Consider the following 19,514-nt stretch of genomic DNA (forward strand, 5'->3'; position numbering starts at 1 on the left):
CAAAAGGAGAGAAAGACAGAATGTGTGTGTGTGTGTGTGTCTGTGTGTGTGTGTGTGTGTGTATGAGAGAGAGAGAAAGATAGAGAGAGAGAAAGAGAAACTGAGCCAACAGTAGTGCTTCTTCCGGTAAATCCTGTACCATCAAGTTCCCACCTGTGAGTGAAAGGATTTCTAAGCCTCCCAAGAGAGTTTACAGGGCTGACTGCAATTCTCACAAAGCAAAAGTCTACACATATCTAATAGCCTTTCCCAGCTACACCAATTCTAATCTAAGAATCATCCTGAAGCACATTGCAAGTGGCTGACAGAATCAGACTTTATTGAGTGTAATGCTGTCTAATGGAATTCTCCAGGCAATATTTCTTAGCTTTTCAGATGATTCTCATTTCAGCTCAAGCCTATTGATCTCCTGCCAGATGATCTGGGCAGCTACGTCACTGTTTACTGAGATGCTTCCATCAGTGCCCTGTGTTAACCACCATTCAGCTAAATGGGGTTCCTTTTCCTTTTCACCCCAGTCTGGTTCTCCCTTACCATTTCACTAGAGCAGGATGCACACCTGGAGGATTTTATTACCCTGCCGGGAAAGTGACGCTTGTCCCAAGTTACCTTTTCTCCCTAAGTCAAAACCATTCCACCCATTCACTTAACATACATTTTAGACCATTCAAACTAAGGATTGTCCCCTCAAGCTCAGTTAAATTACCAGAGTTAATCCGAACCCAATTTCCCATGTAAAATGTGCACACGTGTGTGCTTAGGGAAAAGGTTGACAAGGTACTGTATGTAAGTATAGGTTGCACTCCGTAAATAGACAAGAGAAAAGTCTTTGTGATTACATTTTTTTGTATTCAAAATGTACACTTTTCAATCCATCTGGACTCTATCAAGAGTCCTCTTCTCTGTGGCCTCTCTCTAGGATTCTTCATCTGCAGTGAGCTATGGTCACACCAGTGCTTCACGAGAATGGAGCCCTTCAGGGACCTGTCTGGATTGTCCAATTGTATCTGAGACAACTGCCCAAAGCAGAAGCCCAGGCTTCATCTGGGATCAGAGGGGAGGGATGAAGGAACTGGAGAGTGCAGATACCAAGCAAAGGAACTGCATCAACCACTGTGGAGACCATTCCATCGTGGGCAAAACAAGGCCTGAGAACCAAAATGTCTGGGCGCTTATCCAGGCCAGCCACCTGCTCACTTATGACCTTTCTTGAAGATACCTAACCTCTCTGAGCCTGATAATTTCATTAGAAAAATGAGGATGAAAAGTGCCCATGTTCCTTCCAGAAAGAAACGAGGCTACACCTGTGAAAACGCTTCATAATTTTTTGTTTCAGTCAGGTTAGGCTAGGGTATGGTGCAGTAACAAGCAATCCCAAACATCTCAGTGGTTTACCACCACCAAAGTCTATTTCATTCATGGTACATTCCCCATGGCAGTGGGGCTCCACTCCTGATGGTACCAGGGACGCAGGTGATGGGGCTGTATGCTGACAGCTGCTTCCACAGTTCCCATGCCAGGGGGACAGGGATGTAGTGAATCATGCACAAGCTCTTGAACCTTCCATCCAGAAGGGGCAGATATCACTTCTGCTAACATTTTGTTCACTAAATCAAGTCAGATGGCCATGCCTACCTTCAAAGAGATGAAGAAGCACAATTCTGTTAAGAGCAGAGGTGCTCTGTAAAACTAATCAACCCGAAGTTTTAGTCTCCTTGCTTACACAAGCCCCTTCCAGTCCCCAGGAGACGCCGAAGCAACACATTTACATGGCCATGCACTTTGTTAAATGTGTAAAGTAAGATCTTTTTGTATATTTTATACATTTATATAAACTTTAGGCCTCATAAAACCTGAATCTGTTCTAGATAGGAAGAACCACCGGAATGTTTGTGAATAGCTGCGAAGAATAATGAGAATTACCTATGTAAAATGAGCTTTTTAAACATGCTATTCTGTTCTACCAAGCTGATATAGAACCAGCCGATGGATAGCGTTTGACCTAAAAAATAAGGCTTAGGGAGAGAGTGATGATGACTAGGCTTCCTCTGCCCATCTTCTTCTCTTGGCCCCAAGCCCTCTGGCCACCTCCTGCTTTATCTGAGCTTGAGTCTTACCTCCCCATTAGATCACAAACTACTTGAGAACATAGACTGTGAGCTATGGGCTTCTAAGATTTTAGATTTGGATATGGTTTTAAAGGTCATATAGTATTATTTAGCCCAATCCGAGAACTTAAAGAGGAGAGGGACTTGTCAAGGTCACACAACTAACAGGAAGAGCCAGGTCTCCAAACTTTGAGTCAGTACACTTTTCTTTGTATCTCTCACATGGGTCATTAAATACATACATATTACTTGGGGAAACGTATTACAAGACCAGTTAAGATGAGAAGTGGTGTCAGTGTCACTATTGAGATGTCATTACTTCCTAGCCCTGCACCAGCAAGCAATATCCCAAGTTGCACACCAAATATCTCTATCCTTTCAACACTGATCATCACCATCTTTACCTCAGTTTCCAGACTTAAGGCAAAGCCAAGGGGAAAGTCCTTATACATCACATTTCCTAATCCTTCCCACAAAGGCAGCACGCCCCCCAGTCCATCCCATCCACACAACAGACTCCCCACTTTTCTCCAACCATGCACCACATTCCTGGGTCATCTCATCCACTCAGTAGATTCCCCAGTCCTCCTCATCTACCCACAATATTCTTCAATCATCCCTGTTTATTAAATAGACACCTCGGATCTCCCCATTTACACACACATTCCACATTTCTTTCCATCCACACACCCCAAACCTCCTCAATCATGTACCACTCTCCTCAGTCCTCCCCATTTATGCACCACACTCCCCAGTTCTCGCCATCTACATACCAAACTCTGCAGTCCTCCCCATCCACACACCATGCTCTCCAGTCCTCAGCCTCTGCCCAAGACACTCTACAATCCTCATTCACACACCACACTCTGAAGTCCTCCCCATCCATACATCACATTCCCCAATCTTCCCTGTTCACAAACCACATTTTTGAGTCCTCCTTTTCCATGCAACAGACTTTCCAATCAACTTTATCCACACACCATACTCCACAGCCCACGTCATACACATGCTACAATCTCCAGTCCTCCCCCTGCATGCACCACACTTCTCAGTCCTCCTCCTTTACACACCACACCTCCCAAAGCTCCCAATCCACACACCAACTCCCCAGACCTTCCCATTATCCAGGCACCACACTATTGAATCCTCACCCTCTGCACAACACACTCCAGCGTCCTCCCCACCCATGCACCAAATTTCTCAGTCCTCCCCATTCACACAACAGATTCCTCAGTTCTCTCTGTCTGAGCAATAGGTTCCACAGTCCACCCTATCTACACACCATATTCCTCAGTTCCCACATCCACAGACAACACTCCCCAGCCCTCACCATTTATGCATCACATACTTCAGTCCCCCCAACCTTTACGAACACTCCTTGGTCCTCCCCATTCATACACCACACTCCCCAGTCTTCCCCACTAATGCACCACACTTCTGTCCATCCTTACACCACACTCCTCAGTCCTCTCCATCCTTACACCACACTCCTTGGTCCTCCCTAACCTTATACCTCACTCCTCAGTCCTTCCCATCCATATACCACACTCCTCAGTCCTCCACATTCATGCACCACACACCTCAGTTCTCTCCATTCATGCACCACACACCTCAGTCCTCTCTGTTCATGCACCACACTCCTCAGTCCTCATCATTCATGCATCACACTCCTCAGTCCTCCCCATTTATGTACCATGCTCTCTGATCCTGCCCATTCATTCACCATGTACCTCATTCCTCTCCATTCATGCACCACACTCTTCAGTCCTCCTCATTCATGCACCACACTCCCTAGTCCTTGCCATTCATCCACCACACTCCCCAGTTCTCCCCATTTATGCACCACACTCTCTGGTCCTCCCCATTCATGCACTATGCACCACAGTCCTCCCCATTCATGCACCACACTCTCTAGTCCTCACCATTCATGCGCCACACTCCCCAGTTCTCCCTATTGATGCACCACAGTCCCTGGTCCTCCCCATTCATGCACCACACTCTTTGGTCCTCCCCATTCATGCACCACATTCCCTAGTCGTCACCATTCAGGCACCACACTTCTCAGTCCTCCTCATTTATGCACCATACTTCCTGGGCCTCCCCATTCATGCACCACAATTTCTGGTCCTCCCCATTCATGCACCACACTCCTCAGTCCTCCCCATTCATGCACCACACTCCCCAGTCTTTCCTATCCATATACCACACTTTCCAGTTTTTCCCATTCACGTACAATATTACCCAGTCCTCTCCATCCACACAATATACATCCACACACCACACTATACCCTCCATTCCACCTCTTCATAATCACATAGACTATTACAGCTAAAAAGGAACTTGGGACTCATTTGTTCAAACTGCATATCTTATTTATTTATTTATTTATTTTAGAGATGGGGTCTCACTATGTTACCCAGGCTGGCCCCAAACTTCCAGGCTCAAGTGATCTTTCCACCTCAGCTTCTGGAATAGCCGGGTTAGAGGCCCTATATTTTCTAAATGTGGAAATGATTTTCAGAGAAATTAAACAGTCTGTTTCCTAGGACCTCTTATGTCAAAGGAAAGCTCAGAGATCCTGATTCTAGAGCAGCTGTACTTCCATTCTTCCAAATCTCTGAAATATGGAGGAGAATCTTATCATTCACTTTACTAATGAATAACACTAAGTGTCTAAGGAATGGTAAAGACCGTTACTGATTATTGTTTATAATCTGATTGCTCTAACCTTGATAATGCAGTTGAATGACTAAGTGTTATTTAGGGAGATACTTTTCTCTGTGTGTGTGGAGAAAATTTCTGCCTAGAAGCATTGGCCAATTTTTGTTTTAGAACATGCCACTATGCCTTCTTGGAGGGTCTTCTCCAGAAGTTCTCAGCTGCAGAAAGAAAAGAGCATGAGACTTCTTTGCAGTTGGTGACCCCCTTGCTGCACGTTGCAGCCTTCCGACACGGTCACCGGGCATCTTCACCTAGTAGGATAGGTGCATCAGTCAGAGTGCGGGGGGTGGGGGGGAATAGATGGCACGCACACACACACACACACACACACACACAATAAGTTGGAGATAGTTTAACAAAGGGACTATTTATGAAGTTGTGACCAAGGTGTGGAGAAACCACAAGAGACAGTGCACTATCCCAGGGCCCATAACAGCAGGGCTGCATGAGTAGGGTTGGGGACCAGTCATGCATCCCAAAAGTAGAGGACCATCCTGGGAGAGAACCATCTGACAGGACCTGCTTTTCAGTGGAAGGCAGCAGCCAGTTTATAGAGAAACCACAGGGAAAGAGATGCGGGAATAAACACCCTGACTTTGTTTTTCTCCTTCTCTCAACATTTCCCACTGGGGCTTCCCATTGGCCAGAAGAAAAACATGTTCTTGGATTTAATCTGAACAGATAACTGCTCTGAGTGGGAAAATGATGGACGATGCCACTGGCAAGGCAAATAGGAGATATCAGCACAATTTACTCCAATGCTCTCCATCTCTAAAAACTACCTTGGCAATCACATTGAAAGTGGAAAGTCCTTCCTCCCAAAGGCCGTCTCCTCTTCCTGCCACCAGGTAAAATATCACACCCAGTGTTAGAGGCCCAGAATCCCAATCTTAGAGATTTACAGAAGCGCTCCAGCCAGGCTCATTCTCTTACATCTGTGGCTTATAGGAAAAATCTTCTTGTCTAATTTAAGCCCATTTCACTGCGTGTTAAGTTTGTTTCTACTGATTCTGTCCTCTGAGGAGCTGAAACATGGTGACTCCCTTGGCAATGGAGAGCACCACGGGTTGAAGGTGAGAAGATGCTGTCTAGTCTTTTCTCCATCCCTGCCAGCAGTACCTGAGGCAAATCACTCCATCGCTCTGTGCTCCTCTTAGCTGTCAGGTATTTCACCGGAAGAAAATTACTGCTTTTTAAGTGATGTAGGAAAAAAGTACATTTATACCAGGGAGAGAGTTTTTTTTTTTTTTTGATGATTACATCCTGAAATAGAAAATTTCTCAAGGTATCCTTGAAGATGATAATTAAATACTTCCACCCACAAAACCATTTATTTAACATGGTCTAACCCTACTTTCCTCAATTTTTCATTATAAAGGTGTGTTTTCAGCTTTTTAGATTTTTCCTTGATCCTTACCAAGATGAATTTATTTCTCATGAGCTTCTTTTTAGTATCATTTCTAAGAGGATCAATCTGAGCTGCTTAAAGCTTTCCTGGTGTTTGTGCTGTGAACACCTGCTCAGAGCACTTATGCCACGTAGGATTTCCTCCTCAATTCACTGCCCGAGTTAGAACAGAGCACCTAATCACTCCCACATCTCAGCCAGCCCAGCTACCCCTGGTCCCTCTTTTTGGCCTGGGAATGGAAATATTAGCAGTTTCTCTCCTGCTGCTTAGTACAGCCTCCAAAATATCCACCTACTGTTTCAGACTGGCCAGGGTCATCACTATTTTCTAGCCACAGTACATTTTCAAAGTTCAACTGGCTCCTATAGTTTATCTGTCCTAACTCTCTTGTTTTACAAATAAGGGAACCAAATAAAGAGACATGAAGAGGCAACCTTTATGAAATAATTTCAGACTGTAAGTTTCAGTTTCCCCAAACATAACTGTTCACAAATTTCTCAAATCATTTAAAAAATATTTTGTGATTAAATGAACTAAAAAGAAAAAGAAAAAAACCTAGGGCAACATAACAATATATGTTTGACAAAATGTAAACTGAAAATGTATCATATAAAAATCTAGGTATCATTTGTAAATGGGAAAGATCTAAAAAGTAACATGGATAAAAATATTGACTTGATTAGGTAATAGAACCATGGGAATTTAAAATTCCAAAATTTGAAAATGAATAAAAAGAGAACATCCAGTCTGGACAAGATTACATAGACTTGTTTCTCACTAATCCTCCCTGCTAAGTATAACCATAAACCCATATAAAATGCAAGAGGCAGTCAAAGGATTCTGAGTGTTGTGAAGAGGAAAGAGGACTTGCTAGGGACCTCAGAACCACAGAGAAGCATAGCAGCAGGGCATCTTCTGATCTCCCATCCAGCAGAAAAAAGCAATTTGGGTCCAATGTTTTCAATCCCCAATCTATAAACAGAAAGCACTCAGGGAGCTCATTCCTCCCCTAGATTGAATGGGAGCCCCACTGTCAACACCTGGTATGCCTGATGGCACCAGCAACTGGAATCAAACAAGAACCTCACTGACAATGAGTGACCAGGAAAAGTGGTCTCCAACCCCATTGGGCTTGAGACTCCTCTCCCTCAATGAGAGACACCAGGTATCCAAGGAACACCAGCAAAAGGGATTCTACCAAAACAAGTGGCCCAGCCTAGTAAGCCTCTTGATTCCCGTAGGCCTGAGATTCCCCTATCCCATGGATACTCTTGGCACAGTATGGGAAAACCTCTTCTGCTGTCTCAGGCAGTACCAGCAGGGACCAGTGGGAGGGCTAGCAACATCCAATAAACCAAACAGACCAAAATGACACTGCAAAGCTCTAAAAATTAAACTTTTATCAGACCACAGCCAGTAACAGTAGGCCAGAACTGTGTGCTAAACTTAAAATGACTGCCTGTTAAAATAAAAAACAGTACTAACCCAAACCCTTAATATAATAACCAAAATGTCCAGGATACAATCAGAAATCACACTGGTCATACCAAGAAACAGAAAAACCACAACTTTAATGGGAAAAAATAATCAACTGGTGCCAACATCAAGATATATCAGATGTTGAGATTGTCCATCAAGTACTTTAGAGCAGCCATCATAAAAATGCTTTAATAAGAAATTATAAATTATTTGGAAACAAATGGAAAAATTAGAATCTTTCTACAAAGACATATAAACTGTAAAAAAGAACCACGTGGGAATTATATAACTGAAAAATACCATAACAGAAATTAAAAACATGCTGGATGTGTTCAATAGTAGAATGGAAATGACAGAAAATAGAATGAGTGACCTAGAGGACAGATCAATAAAATTTACCCATTCTAAACAACAGAGAGAAAATCATTTTTAAAAATTATTCAAATTTTTTCCTGTTAAACAGGAAAAAAAACAGGGCCTGCAAGACTTGTGGAACAATAGCATTGGTATTACTGGAGACTCAGAAGCAAAAAGAAAGAGTGGAACTGACGGATATATTAAAGAAATAATTGATTTTTTAAAACTTCCAAAATTTGATGAAAAACATAAGTTGACAAATTCGAAAAGGTGAGTTAACCTCAAATTTGATAAATCAAAAAGTATCCAGGCCAAGTCACAATGTGATTAAATTTTTGAAAATTAAAAATGAAGAAAAAATTCTTGAAAGCAGCCAGAGAAAAACATCAGTTTAATTATGGCAGAAAACAATTTGAATGACAGCAGATTTCTCAGCTGAAACCATGGGGGCCAGGGCAAGTGGCATAATATTTGTCAAGTGCTGAAAGAAAGGAATTGTCAACTATAAATTCCATAGCAAGCAAAACTATCCTTCAGAAATTTAAGAAAAAAAAAAGACATTCTCAAATGAAAGAAAACTAAAAGAAATTGTCACTAGAAGGACTTCTCTTAAGAATGGGTAAAGGAAGTTTAACATGTAGAGAGAAAAAATTAAAGAAGGAAACTTGAAGCTTTCAGAAAGAAGAGACAACAATAAAAATATAGGCACATACAATAGACTACACTTCTCATGACTTGTAGAAATAATATTTGATGGTTGAAACAAAAATTATAACTCCTTCTGATACTTAAAACAATAACATTTAAAAATGGGGAAGACAAAGGCAAGTAAGGTTTTCACACTTCACTGGAACTGATAAAATATCGACACTAGATGATGATATGGAATATGTATATTGTAATGCCAGAAAAAAACACTAAGAAAACTTCATACAATGTACACTCAGAAACACTAAAAACAACAAATAGGAGTAAATAGTATCTAAAAAGATAATAGTAAAAAATTTGCAAATAATCGAAAAGAGAAAAAAGATAAAGAAGCATTAAAGATCATCCTAGGCTTTATGACAATGCCTAAGTACACGGGTTTGAGGTCCACATTTATATTAACTATACAGTACAGGAATTTCCAAGTCAAGAAATCAGCATTACAAATAGTCCTCAGCAAGTACTTCTCCTGAGGTCCTGGGAAGAAATTAATTCAAAATCACTCCATTAAGAGGAAACACTCTCAAAATAGACCTCATAGGATTCCTACAGGTAAAGTCTTGTTAAGATAAACTCACAATGCAGAACTGTACAGCACAGGAAAAAATGATCCTGAGAAAAAGATATAATAAACTATAGAAATAGACGCCAAGAAAACATTAACTAACTGAACTATAGAAGTGACAATAAAATGTATGTCTTTTACATTATCAAAGAAACAAAGAGGAATCAGCAACATGAGAAAAAAGAGACAAAGCAGATTTGAAAAATTACCCAAATGGAATTTCAACAAATGAAAAACGGTAGAAGCTCACAGCAACTAGGGTGATATGACTCATACATACATGTGAAACTATACATGTATGGGAATGCAACTGGGAAAAAATGTAGGTGCCATCAAAGAATCACAGCCTACTCCAAACAACCAAGAAAAAGAGAGATCACCTATAAATGGAGGAACCAGAAAATGCTTAATAAAGGAGGCAGCATTTGAAATATTCTTTAAGGAATAAGTCGTAAAACAGTGGTCATTTTTGGCCAGCAAATATATCTTTATTTGACCTTCACAATGTATTTCTTTAAACATTTTATTTTGAGATAATTACAGATTCACGTGCAGTTGTAAGAAATAATACGAAGAGATCCCATGTACCATTTACCTCATTTTCCTCAATGGTAACATCTTGTAAAATGACAGTACAATATCACAACCAGGATATGAGAATCTATACAGTCAAAATAGCCAACACTTCCGTCATCACCACATGAAATCCCTCATGTTCCCTATTGCAGCCACAACAATTTCCTGCCTTCATCCCACCATTAACCCCTAGAAACCACTAATCTGTTTTCCATTTCTATAATTTTGTCATTTCTAGATTTTGTATCAGTGAAATCATACAGTGTGAAACAATGAGATTAGCTTCTGTCACTCAGCGTAATTCTCAGGAAATTCATCCACGTTGTTGCATGTATCAACAGTTCTCTCCTTTTTATTGCTGAATAGTATACCATGGTATGGATGTATTATAGTTTGTTTAATCATTCACCCTTTGAAGAACAAGAACATCTAGGTTGTTTCCAGTTTTTGGCTATTACGAATAAAACTGCTATAAACATTTATATACAGGTTTTTGTGTAAATACAAGCTTCATTTCTCTGGGATAAATGCCCAGGAGTGCAATTGCTGGGTTGTATGGTAATTGCATGTTTAGTATTTTAACAAATTGCCAAACCGTTTTTCCAAAGTGTTATACCATTTTACATTCCCACTTGCAGTGAATGAATGATTCACTGTCTCTACATTCTGAACAGTGTTAGATAATGTCACTACTTTTATTTTTAGCCATTCTGATAGGTGTACTGATATCTAATTGTGGCTTTAATTTTGCATGTGTCTAATGGCTAATGATGTTGAAATATTTGTATGTGCTTATTTGCCAACTATTAATATATGTCCTTTTCAGTAAAATGTATGTTTGTGTCTTTTGTGCATTTTCTAATTGGATTAACTTTTTGATATTGATATTTGAGCGTTATTTATATATTCTTTGTTTTGTTTTGTTTTGTTTTGAGACATGGTCTCACTTTGCCACCCAGGCTAGAGTGCAGTGGCACAATCTTGGCTCACTGCAGCCTCAACCTCCCAGGTTCAAGTGACCTTCCTACCTCAGCCCCCCGAGTAGCTGAGACAACAGGCACATGCCACTACATTGGGTTAATTTTTGTATTTTTTGTAGACACAGGGTTTCGCCATGTTGCCCAGGCTAGTCTCGAAATTCCTGACCACAAGTGATCCACCCGCCTCGGCCTCCCAAAGTGCTAGGATTACAGGCATGAGCCACCACGCCCGGCCAAGAGTTCTTTATATATTCTATATATTAATACTAGTTCTGTGTTGGATATATTATTGCAATTATTTTCTCCCAGTATGTAGCTTGTCTATTTATCCTCATAACAGAATCTCACAGAACAAAAGTTTTTTAATTTTAATGAAGTCCAATGTATCAATGTTTCTTTGCATAGATTATGCTTTTGTTTAAAGACCATTTGCCTAATGCTAGATCTTAAAGATTTTTTCCAAATTTTTTTAAGTTTTGTAGTTTAACATTTTACATTTAAGGTCGTGAATCATTTTGGGTTAATTTTTGTATGATATGTGAGACATAGATCAGGGTTTTTCATTTTTGTTTTCCCTACTGATATCCAATTGCTCCAGCACCATTTGTTGAAAGGCTATCTTTTTTCTCCACTGAGTAGCATTTTTGCACCTTTGCCAAAAATCAGCTGGGCATATTTCTATGATTCTATTTCTGTGTTCTCTATTATGTTCTAATGGTCTATGTGTTTATCCATCTGCTAACATAATTAAGATGCAATCTTAATTACTGTAGCTATATAATAAGTTTTGAAATTGAGTAGACTGGTTCCTCCTATTTTATTCTTCTCTTTCAAAGTGGCTTTAGCTCTTATAGTTCTTTTGCCTTTCCATATACATTTTCAAATACTCTTATCTAAATCTACAAAAAAATATCCTGCAGAGATATTGATAGGAATTTTGTTAAACCTCGTCCTAGTCCATTTTGTGTTGCTGTAACAGAATACTTCAGGCTGGGAGATTTATAAAGAAAAGAGGTTTATTTAGCTCATGATTCTGTAGGCTTGGACGCATAAAAGTATGGCACCAGCAGCTGCTCAGTTTCTGGTGAGGGCTTTCCTGTGGCATCACAATATGGTGAAAGGTTGAAGGGGAAGTGGGCACATGTAAAGAGAGGAAAACCCCAGGGAATCCTGTATTTAAAACAACCCATTCTCACAGGAACTAACCCATTCCAAGAGAACAAATCCAGTCTCCCGCAAGCCAGAACTCACTCTACTGTGAGAATGGCACCAAGCCATTCATGAAGGATCTGCTTCTATGATCCAAACACCTCCTACTAGGCGCCACCTCTCAATACCACCACATTGAAGATCAAACTCCAACATGTGCTTTAATGGGGACAAACTCAGGTCATAGCAAACCTGTATATCAATTGGAAAGAAATGACATCTTTACTATGTTGAGTTTTCCAATTCATAAGTTTGTATCCTTCTCCATTTAGTTAGGCCTTTGATTTCCTTCATCAGTGTTTTGAACATCAGCAGTGTTCAGAATGCAAGTTTGGTACATGTTTTATTCAATTTACATGCAAGCATTTTATTTTTGAGTGATTGTAAATAGTATTTTTTAATTCTGGTGTCCATGTGTTCATTGCTAGAATATAAAAATACAATTAACTTTCTAACAAACATTTATCTCGTGACCTTGCAAAACTAACTTATTAGATCTAGGAGTTTTGTTTTTTGTTTGTTTGTTTTTTGTATATTTCTTAGGATTTTCCAACTAGACAATCATGTTATCTGCCACTAAGAATACTTTCATTTCTTCCTTTCTTATATGTCTGTCTTTTATTTCCTTTTTCTGCCTTATTGCATTTGCAATATATTGAATGTGGTAAAAGCAGAAATAATTGTTTCATTACCAGTCTTAGGGAGAAATAATTCAGTCTTTTGTCATTAAGTATAATCTTAGCTGTAACTTTTTTCTATATGCTCTTTATCAAGTTGAGGAAGTCCCCCTCTACTCCTAGTTTTCTGAGATTTTTTGAAATGAATAGAAGCGGAATTTTGACAAGTGTTTTTGGGCATTCATTGGCATAATTTTGTAATTTTTCTTTTTTAGCGAGTTGATATACTAGATTATATTGGTTGACTTTCAAATATCGAACCAGCCTTTCATCCCTAGAATAAACCCCACATGGTCGTCATGTACAATGCTCCCTCTCTCTCTGTATGTGTGTGTATACTATCTGAATTCTATCTGCTAATATTTTGTTAAGGATTTTTGCATCTAAATTTATGTGGGGTATTAGTCTGTAGTTTTCTTTTTGTGTATTGTCTGTCTTGTTTTGTTATCTAGTTAATCCCAGCTTCATAAAACAAAAGTGTTCCCTTCTTTTCTATTGTCTGTAAAAGATGTGTAGAATTGGTATTAATTTTTCTTTAAACATTTGGTAAGTTCTCCAGTGAAACTATCTAAGTCTGGAAACTTTTTTTGGGTGGAGTATTTTAAATTAAGCACTCAGTTTTCTTTTTCTTTCTTTCTTTTTCTTTTCTTTTTTTTTTTTTTTTTTTTTTTTTTTTTTTTTTTTTTTGTCGCCCAGGCTGGAGTGTAGTGGCGTGCAACCTTGGCTCACTGCAACCTCCACCTCCCGGGTTCAAGCAACTCTCCTGCCTCAGCCTGCTGAGTAGCTGGGATTACAGGCATACACCACCACACCCTGCCTGATTTTTGTATTGTTAGTAGAAATGGAGTTTCGCCACATTGGCCAGGCTGGTCTTGAACTCCTGACCTCAGGTGATCCACCTGCCTTGGCCTCCCAAAGTGCTGAGATTACAGGCGTGAGCCACCACGCCCGGCTGCATTCTGTTTTCTTAGTTGAGGACTATTCAAATTATTTAATTAATATTGGGTAAATGGCATTAGTTTATGTTTTTCAAGGAATTAACTCATTTTATCTAAGTTTTCAACATTAAATGTATAAAGTTGTAGACAGTATTTTGTATTATCCTTTTGATGTCTGCAGGATCTGTATTAATATCACATTTTATTCTTGATATTGGTAATCCATATCTTCTATTTTTTTCTTTGTTAGTCAATCAGTTCTTGGAGAAGCTTGTTGATTATATTGATTTTTGCAAAGAATCAGTCTATTGTTTAATTGATTTTCTCTATTGTTTTCTTATTTTTAATTCCACTAATTTCATCCCTTGTCTTTATTATTTCCTTCTTTCTGTTTGCTTTGGGTTTATTTTGCTCTTCTTTTTCTAGATTCCTGAGGTGGAAGCTTAGAATATTGATTTTAAGCTTTTTCTCTTTCCTAGTGTGTGTGTGTATTTCTTTTTTCTTTTTTTTTTTTTTTCTTTTTTTGAGATGGAGTCTTACTCTTTCGCCCAGGCTGGAGTGCAGTGGCATGATCTCAGCTCACTGCAAATTCCACCTCCCAAGCTCAAGCAATTCTCCTGCCTCAGCCTCCCGAGTAGCTGGGATTATAGGCATGCACCACCATGCCCAGCTAATTTTTGTATTTTAGTAGAGATGGGGTTTTGCCATGTTGGCCATACTGGTCTGGAACTCCTGACCTCAGTTGATTCGCCTGCCTTGGCCTCCCAAAGTGCTGGGATTACAGGTGTGAGCCACAGCCACCCAGCCTTTCTTAGTATATATATTTAGTGCTACAAATTATTTTTCAGCACTGTTTTAGCTGTGTTCTACAAGTTATCATATGCTGCATTTTCATTTTCTACAGTTTATTATATTTTTAAACTTTCTCTTGAGAATTATTCTTTGACCCATGGATTATTTAGAAGTCTGTTTTTCAGTGCCAAAGTATTTGGAGACTTTCCTGTTATTTTTCTGTTATTAATTTTTAGTTTGATTTCATTGTGGTCAGAGAACACACTTTCTATAATTTCACTTCATTTAAATTAGTTGAGATTTGTTTTATGGCCCAGGATGTAGCCTATCTTGGTATGTGCTCATGGGCACTTGGAAACAATGTGTATTCTGTTGTTGGATGGTGTGTTCTGCAAATATTAGATTAGATTCTGTTGATTGATGGTGTCATTGAATTCTTCTATATCCTTGTTCATTTCTGTCTAATTGTTCTATAAATGTGTGAGGGAGTGATGTTGAAGATTCCAGCTGTAATTATGGATTTGTCTATCCCTCTTTTCAATTCTGTTTTTGTTTCACATATTTTGCAACTCTGCTGTTCAGTGCATGTGTATTTAGGATTGCTATGACTTATTGGTGGTCTGACCCTTTTATGACCTTTCTGTTTCTGGTAATATTCTTTGCTCTGAAGTTTATTTTATCTAATATTAATATAACCACTCCTGCTTTCCTTTGATTAATATTTATAGGATATATCTTTTTCCATTCTTTTAATTTTGACCTGCCTATATAATTATATTTGAAGTGAGTTGTTAGACAGTAGATAGTTTCAATATGTGTTTTAATTCACTCTGCCAATCTCTGTCTTTTACACTATTATAGACCATTTATATTTAATGTAATTACATGTACAGAAGGGCTTAGGTCTGCCATTTTGCTTTCTGCTTTCTGCTTTCTTTTCTCTCTATTTTGGGTTCTCTGTTTTCTTCTTCCTGCCTTCTTTTCTTTTCCCTAACTTTATTCCTGTTTTCCTGCCTCCTTGAACATTTATTACAATTACATTTTTATTTATGCTTTTTGAGTATATTTTTGTATAGCTTTTTACTTGTTAATTGTTACTTTAGGTATTGCATTATATATACATAACTTGTTATACTCTAATAGTGTCATTTGACCAATTTGGGTGAAGTATAAAAAACTTACCTCCCTTAACATGTCCTTACCTTCCCCAATTTAAATACAATTATCTTAAATGTTTTCTCTATATACACTTAGAATCACATTATGCAGTTTTATAATTTTTAGTTTAACTGTCAAACATAATTTAGAAAACTCAAGGAAAGAAGGAAAGTCTATTGTATTTACCTGTATTTTAGCTTTTATTTTTTCTTCCTGGTGTTCCAAGGCTCCTTCTTTTACCATTTACTTTCCATTTAGAGAACTTCATTTAGCCATTTCTTTAGGGTAAGTCTGCTAGTGATGAATTCTATTAAATTTCCTTCTTTTGAGAATATCTTCATTGGCCCCATTCATTCCTGAAGGATACTTTCACTGGATATTGAATTCTGGGTTGACAGTTCTTTTCTTTCAGCATTTGAAGAAAGCAAAACAAAATAAAACAAAACAAAAAACACTGTACTGCTTTCTTCTGGCCCCCATGATTTAAGATAAAAAAAGTCTGCTATTATGTTGTTTACTTGCTTGCTTGTGTGTTTTTTCCCTTCAGGTAAGATGTCATTCTCTGCCTGCTTTCAGAACTTTGTCTTTAATTTTCAGAAGTTTAATTATTATGAATCTTGACATGAATTTCTTTGGATTTGTCCTGTTTGTGGCTCAGTAGATTTATGTCTCTTGCCAAATTTGGGAAGTTTTCAGCCATTATTTCTTTCAGTGCTTTGTCATCTTCAGTCTCTCCTGTTCTTTTGGGATCCTGATAACATAAATGCTGGATGTTTTATTGTAGTCCCACAGGTCACTGAAACTCGTTTTTTTTTTTAGTCTATTTTCTCTGTGTTGTTTAAATGAGTTATTTTTATTGTTCTGTCTTCCAGTTCACTGATCCTTCCTTTGTCACTTCCATTCTGTTAAGCCTAGCCACTGAGTTTATTACTTCAGTCATTTTACTTTTCATTTTTCATATAGTTCTTTATATCTTCTATTTCTTTGCTGAGATTGTCTTTTTTTTATTTGTTTCAAGCATGTTTATATTGCACATTGAAGCATTTTTATCATGGTCACTTTAAAAATCTTTGTCAGACATTTCTAATACCTCTGTCATTTTAGCATTGGCCTCTATTGATTGTTTTTCATTCAGTTTGAGATCTTTCTGGCTGTTGGTATGAAAAGTGAGTTTTTTAAATTGAATCTTGAACATTTTTTAAGTGATAAGACTTTAGATCTCATTTAAACCTCTTGTTTTAACTTCATTTCTTTAATGCCACTTCAGCAGGGGGAGGAATGGCACTTGCTTGTTACTGGCAAATGGAGGTAAAAGGCCAGATTTCCCACTGAGCCTTTCTTGACACCCAAAGTGATGATGCAGGTTGTGGGGAGAGTTCCTTGTTACTTCCTGGCAGTGGTAGGAGCTCTGGCTCCCCAGGTGGTCTCCATTAACACTTGGGTGGCATGGTTTTATTACTGCTGGCTGATAGTGAAAGTCCTGACTCTCCACCAGACCTCCTCGCACACCACCCTAGCAGGGAGGGAAAGAGAACCTCATTACTGCCAGATGAAGATAAAAGTCAATGCTACAAAGTTCCACAAGTGATCTCTACCAACACATGGTTGAATGGAGGAGGAAGGCAAAGAGCTGGTCGTGCAAGTTCTCTACTTGGCTCGATCTGACACCACCCTGATAAGGATGTTGGGTGCCTTATTACACCCTCATGGAGGATAGAACTCAACGCTCCCCACTTGGCCTTTGTTGACATGGCTGTGGACAGGACCACAGTTTTTCCTATAATGTTTGGCTGGAGTATAATAGCTATTGTCTAAAAATTTTCTGTGTTGCTAGGCTGCCCCTTTCCTGGTACATCAGTCAGAGATAGCTTTTGTTGGGGCTTAGTTTTTCTGTGCCCACTGGTGTTTCTGGCTTGTTGACTCCTTCAATTCCAAGTCTGGGATATATGACATAAAAAGAAAGCCCAGGGAACTCACTGGTATGTTACATCTTGATTCCTGAGATCCTAAGTCTGTCTTCTTCTCTCCATTTTTCAAAGTCTTCGTATCCTTGTGTTATATATACTATCCAGGATTTTAGTTGTACTTATTAGGAGGAATAGGGGAATGTGTAACTACTCCATTTGTCCAGAAGCAAGAGTCTTTCACAGTCTATCTTTAAAATTTGAATTTGTTGCCAACATAAGTTTTCAAATGTGAGAATTCAGATATATGGCTTCTCTTGAAAACTTGGAATATTTGGCAATATTGGGCCCACATTCCAGAATGGAAGTAAATGGCTAGAGCTGCATTGTCCAATATGGTAGTCCACTAGCCACATATGGGCTATAAACATTTAAAATTAATTAAATTAAGTAAATAAAAATTTTAATCCCTCAGTCATACTGGCCACATATGACTAGTGACTACTGTATTAGACAGTTCCGCTACAGAACATTTCCATCATGAAGAACAGAAAGTTCTTCACACAGCACTGGATTTGAGTGTGATGGGAACATGCATGTCCCAGTATGCCATATCCTTACCACGTGATAATATATTAGGTCATGTCATTCATTTACCTCACCTGCTGAAACATTTGTATTTATAATCCCTAGTTTACAGGGTAAGTAGGATTTTTGACTTACGGAGATGCAGAGGTAAGCGTTCCAGGTGGAAAGCCCAGCAGGAACAATAAAACAGGTGGGAGGAGCTGTGGCCCTAGAAAATCAAGGCAGTTAGATTTGGACAGAGATTAAGAGAGGAATAGGGAAAGAAAAGCAATGTAGAGGTCGGGCGCGGTGGCTCACGCCTGTAATCCCAGCACTTTGGGAGGCCGAGGCGGGCGGATCCCGAGGTCAGGAGATCGAGACCATCCTGGCTAACATGGTGAAACCTCGTCTCTACTAAAAATACAAAAAAAAAAAAAAAATTAGCCAGACGTGGTGGCGGGAGCCTGTAGTCCCAGCTACTTGGGAGGCTGAGGTGGGAGAATGGTGTGAACCCGGGAGGTGGAGCTTGCAGTGAGCCAAGATTGAGCCACTGCACTCCAGCCTGGGTGACACAGCAAGACTCCGTCTCAAAAAAAAAAAAAGAAAGAAAAGAAAAGCAATGTAGATATTAAAGACTCACAGAGAGGATATAATAATAGTACCCATTTTGCCTCCAACTAGTTGTGTGGCCGGGCTAAGAGGAGACCTTGCCAATCTCACCTTGGATCACTTGCCCTTTTGTTCTCTGAGCCCCAGCTTACCCTGGCTGTCTCTCAGTTCAATGGATGTCCCAAGTAACTTCCTTCTTTAGGATCTTCACATTGCCTAGGCCTCTGCCTGGACCACTCTGCACCCCAAGTTTCAACCCTACATGCTGGGCCAACTCCATTTAACCAGCAAACTCCCCTGGCCATTTGTACTCACAGCCCCACATTCAAGTCCATGGCACTCATCACGATGTATATTTATCATCAACTGGAGTATGTACTTATCTTTTTCTCTCTCTCCCCCTATTTAGCTGTGAGTTTCATGAGAGCCAGGACCATGGCCATCTTTGTCCACTGCTGTATTCTCTGAATAAGCAGAGAGCCTACCACAGAGTAAACACCAGAGCAGACATTGATTGCTAAAGTTATGAAAGTTATTCAGACCTTAGTTACTGCATCAGCAAAATGTGGGCAATAGTAACAACTGCCCTTGCATTACAAACATATTAGGAGTATAAAACAGGATAGATTATTTTTACATTTAAGACCAAAAAGCTATAAACATTTTTATTATCAAAAGGAAGGTGTTAGTTAAAAAGTAACCAATTATGAGACTCTCTGGTGGCCCTGTTAGATGGACACAGTATAGAACTCAGGAGC

At 39.2% G+C, this 19,514-nt stretch overlaps 1 pseudogene across 1 annotated transcript in view; it reads right to left on the reverse strand.

Moving 5' to 3' along the window:
* The window catches only part of LOC104002630 (5E5 antigen-like), a 205,436-nt pseudogene that overhangs the window by 33,606 nt on the left and 152,316 nt on the right, over positions 1-19,514 (reverse strand). The window contains exons 9-10 of the transcript XR_010152346.1: positions 18,304-18,376; positions 15,863-17,189 (exon numbers count right to left, since the gene is read on the reverse strand). The product of XR_010152346.1 is annotated as a 5E5 antigen-like (transcript). The remainder of the gene's footprint in view (positions 1-15,862; positions 17,190-18,303; positions 18,377-19,514) is intronic.

The sequence above is a fragment of the Pan troglodytes genome, chromosome 18 (genome assembly GCF_028858775.2).
Source record: "Pan troglodytes isolate AG18354 chromosome 18, NHGRI_mPanTro3-v2.0_pri, whole genome shotgun sequence".
NCBI classification, from domain to species: Eukaryota; Metazoa; Chordata; class Mammalia; order Primates; family Hominidae; genus Pan; species Pan troglodytes.